Source organism: Lactuca serriola, chromosome 3 (genome assembly GCF_051521515.1).
Source record: "Lactuca serriola cultivar US96UC23 chromosome 3, Lser_US96UC23_V15, whole genome shotgun sequence".
NCBI lineage: Eukaryota > Viridiplantae > Streptophyta > Magnoliopsida > Asterales > Asteraceae > Lactuca > Lactuca serriola.
Window position 1 is genome coordinate 127,128,125 of NC_136410.1, and position 5,109 is coordinate 127,133,233.

Here is a 5,109-nt window from a genome sequence, read left to right on the forward strand (position 1 = left end):
AATGATGAGTCGTTTCGTATGTTTATTGATTACCGCAAACTCAACATACTCAACGTCAAGAATCGATACCCTCTTCCCCAGATCAATGATATATTTGACCAACTACAAGGAGAAAGTTACTTCTCAAAGATAGATTTTTGGTCCGGGTACCACCAACTACGGATCCGAGAAGAAAACATCCCCAAGACTGCATTCCGAACACGCTATGGTCACTACACATTCATAGTGATGCCCTTCGGTCTAACAAATGCATCTACATCATTATTTGATCCAATGAACTGACTCTGTCGACCCTACCTCGAGAACTTCGTGATCGTTTTTATCGATGATATACTCGTCTATTCCCAAAGTAAAGAAGAACACAGTTACATCTGTAGAAGGTTCTGGAAACATTAAGGGCAGAGAAGTTGTATGTAAATTTCTTCAAATGCGAGTTTTGGATTCGAAGGGTGGATTTTCTGGGCCATGAGGACAATGAGGAGGGAATACATGTGGACCCCTCCAATGTCAAAGCAATTGAAGTCTGGGAAACCCCAAGAACCCCAACAGAGATTAGGCAATTCTTGGGCCTTGCTGGTTACTACAGGAGGTTCATACAGAATTTCTCTAAGATCGCCAAGCCGCTCACCGCTTTAACTCAGAAGGGTGTACCCTTCGTCTAGGAAAAGAAACAAGAGGCCACCCTCTAGACCTTGAAGAAAGCTTTATGCAACGCTCCAATATTATCCCTCCTAAAAGGGACAGAGTAATGTGTAGTCTATTGTGACACGTCTAATCAAGGATTCGGCTGTGCACTCATGCAACGAGGTAAGTTCATAGCCTACGCGTAAAGGAAACTAAAGAACCACGAAGTGAGCTACACCACTCATGATCTTGAACTGGGAGCAGTCGTGTTTGCACTAAAAATTTGGAGGCACTACCTCTATGGTAGTAGACGCACCGTCTTCACAGATCATAAAAGCCTCCAACATATCCTAAACTAGAAAGAGTTAATTATGAGGCAACGACGATGGGTGGAGTTGCTGAACGATTACGAGTGTGAGATCCGTTACCATTCGGGCAAAGGCAATGCGGTGGCAGATGCCCTGAGTCGGAAGGAATACTCGAGTCCGCAAAAAATGACATCCATTCCCACTTATCTTCTCAAATTAAAGAGGCTCAGCTGGAAGCCTTGAAACCAAAGAACATCGTAAACGAAGCCTTGTGCGGGACAGAAAAGAATCTTACGAACAAAGAGGACGGAGCCTACTGTCTCATGGACTGAATCTGGACCCCAAAATTCGGTGAGTTCAGAGATGTATTCATGAATGAAGCCCAGAAGACAAAGTACTACGTCCATACAGGTTCCAATAAAGTATACCTGGATCTCAAGCAACACTATTGGTGGCCGATAATGAAAGCCGAAATTGCTACCAACATGATCAAGTGTCTGAATTGCATCAAAGTTAAGGTAGAGTATCAGAAGCCCTCAGGTCTACTACAACCACCAAAAATACCCGAGTACAAGTGGGAACGGATAACAATGGATTTCATAACCAAGTTGCCCAAGACAGCAGGCGGACTTGACACTATTTGGGTAATCGTCGACCGGTTGACCAAATCCGCCCACTTCTAGCCAATAAAGGAAACTGATAAAATGAAGAAGTTAACCATGACCTATATAAAAGTAACCGTGAGATTGCACGACATACCAATATCTATTATCTCCGATAGGGATATTAAGTTTACCTCTCGATTTTGGCAGTCACTTCAAAGATCATTGGGAACTCAGCTCGATATGATCCCCAAACAGATGGACAGGGCGACAGGACCATCCAAACATTGGAAGACATGCTAAGAGCCTATGTGATAGACTTTGGCAAGGTGTGGGATACCCACTTACCACTGGTTGAATTCTCATAAAATAATAGCTATCACACAAGCATGAAGGTCGCTCCCTTTGTGGCTCTATATGGACGTAAATGCAGATCACCTCTCTGTTGGGCTGAGGTGGGAGACACACAACTAGCAAAGGGACTGGTACCTAACAGCACTCTCACGGGTCCTGAGATCATCAGAGAAACAACTGAGAAGATCGTTCAGATCAGGGAACGACTAAAGGCATCCAGAGACCGACAAAAGAACTATGCAGATAAACGACGGAAGTCCTTGGAATTTCAAGTGGGTGATCACATACTGCTAAAGGTTTCTCCTTGGAAAGGAATGATCCACTTTGGGAAGCATGGAAAAGTAACCCTGAGATACATCGGACCATTAGATATCCTTGCCAAGATGGGTCCGGTAGCATACAAGCTTTAGCTACCGCAAGAGCTCAACAAGGTGCATCTTGACTTCCATGTATCCAATCTGAAGAAATGTCTATCCAACAAACTCTCGTTGTTCCACTTGATGAAATTGAGGTAAATGAGAACCTTTATTTCGCTGAGAAACCCGTAGAAATAATGGATATGGAGGTGAAACAAACGAAACAAAGTTGCATCCACATTGTGAAGGTCCGATGGAGTGCCAAAAGAGGACCTAAGTTCACATGGGAGTATCCACATCTCTTTCCCAGTTATTGAAGCCCACTCTAGAACTAATTTCGGGACGAAATTCTCTCTAACGGGGGGATGACGTCACAACTAGAAAAATTTAGAGTCAAGAAGAGTTTAGATTGTAACCATTTACCAATAAACTCATGATGTAACCTTATTGCAAGCGATCTTATCAACCAAAAAGGAAATCGTTGATATAAGTACGTACATAAGCACATATTAAAAATCATGTCTATAACAAACATTTGGAAGTCTAGATAAGTTAATGACTAAAAACATGAATCAAAATGGGACATTGCTTTATGTTTTCGACCAAGGAATCTTAAGATGACCGAAATCACCCTTTTATTGGGTGAAAGCGAACCAAAAACACAATGGGAAAGGACTTAGGACCGAAAACCAAAAGTGAAATCCATCGTAGGACCGCAATCACATGTGTTTGTGGTCATGCTAGGATATTTTATAGTGTTTGCGGTCTAGATTAAGGAAAAAGCAAGTAAGCATCTTATCACTTCTCTACTTTTATATGGGATGAAATCAACCCATAGAGTTTTCCCCATTACAAGTTCCACTTCCAGTAAACATTTCCTTTCATTTCTAAAGAAAATTCCAAGCTATCAAGGGTAAAATTCTTCAAGCCATCCTTAGAACTTTGTAAGTATTTTTTAGACTTCCTATAAATTCTATACATTTTTATGATGATTTTACTCTATTTACACAATGATGTTTATCCATTCCAAATCAAGAGTTTAGGCTTGAAAACTTCTCAAACACCTCTTAAAATCAACCAACAAACCACTCAAGGTGAGCTTCATACCCCCCCCCCCCCATTTTTTCGAGTTTTCATGCTTTTAGGGGAGGGGGGGGGGGGAGTACAAGTCAAACATGTTTATCTTATGACTATTTGCTAGTTTCATCTTTATTAGTAGATTGTGAAATGATATTTACATAAGATATGCTTAACACTATTTTAGTTACACAAAAATCGTGTATATGAGTCGATGTACAAAAAATAAAACTCGTTATGTGATTCAAGTACCAACAAGAAAATATGAGCTGTAAAACTACAAGATTTAGTAACTCTCTTTGTTAAAATAGCTTTTCTAGTAAAAGTGGTCATATTTTTAGTCATCAGTGTTTGATGGGTCAAAACCAAGGATATTATTTTTTAACAACATATATTACTACTAGACAATATTTCAACTTGTTTATATAAAGTTTATATAAATGGTTTTACATAAAAACACACAAGACAAATTATTGATAGTATAATTTGTGTTTCATAAAACTCATGTCATAAGTTTTTCAAAAAGTGGAAGTACTTTATTACACAAGAAAAAGGGAGTTGTAGTTCGCGTAAATCCGTTAATGCTCTAATGAGACGTACTCTTCACCGTACCTACCTAGCGTATATCTTAAGACCTGCATTATAACCAGAGTCTCCTTGAGGGAGAGCGAGATAGTTTTGTATAGATCTATACGTGATTAACAACCCCACACCTAAATTGTTCGCTACATCTTGACATGCCAGTCTAGGGTGACAAATATCTACCAAATCCGACGCCTAAAGAACGTCGTACAAGCATAACAGTCACATCAAGCATGGTTGTAATAACTCACATAGGGATTAACAAAACTATCTTGGTTTACGAGAAGCTTGCACTTCACCGGTTTTATTAACATGTAAAACTACATATCACTTTTCAGTACACAATCACTCACACTTCTGGTCTTACGGTTTAAGATTACAGTTTACTTATAAGAAAATATTGGATTTTCTTGGAACATACACACACTATCAATTTACAAAGAAAGATATAATAGTCATACACACAATTTTCTTTGTTTTGGATATAAGACTAACAATACAGTTTATAGAAAATACCGGATTTTCTGAAAGTATATGAGAACCATTTTAAACTATTACAATACATTTTTATACAAAAATGCTTATGAACTCACCAACTTTTTAGTTGACACTTTTCAAAATGACTTGTATTCTCAGGGAACCAGTAACAGGTAATCAACTTTGCTTTGAGATCAAGTGGTGCAACATTATGAAATTTTACTTTTTGTCACTTTTCTTTAACTGATGAACAAGTACAATATGTAAACTATGTAAGTGTGTATTTTCAATGTATGCCGCTTGGTTGCTATGTTTCATTTATATTCAATTGTTATGATACTATACAATGACGTCATCCGCCCCCGGACGTTTCCACCGTCTTGGTTCGGGGTGTGATGGACCTCAACAACTAATTAGCATTCTATTTTAAATTCATACTTTACTAGATATTAAACTTGTAAAGTTTGTGCGAAAATCATAACTCTTTCACACAAACTCTGTTCTCGACTGTCTTTATATCGATGCGTTCACATTTACAAGATCTTCAACTCTCTTTTACATTGTTTCGGCTAACACTCAACCGAGCTAAATTTTGATTTCTGTGTTGCACACTACTGTATTGAAACTTCGAAAAATATAAATTTCTCATACAAAGTTAGATTTAGACGTTCTCTATATGCACGATCTCACTTTTACAATTACAACGACTTTGTTTTACATTGCTTAGGC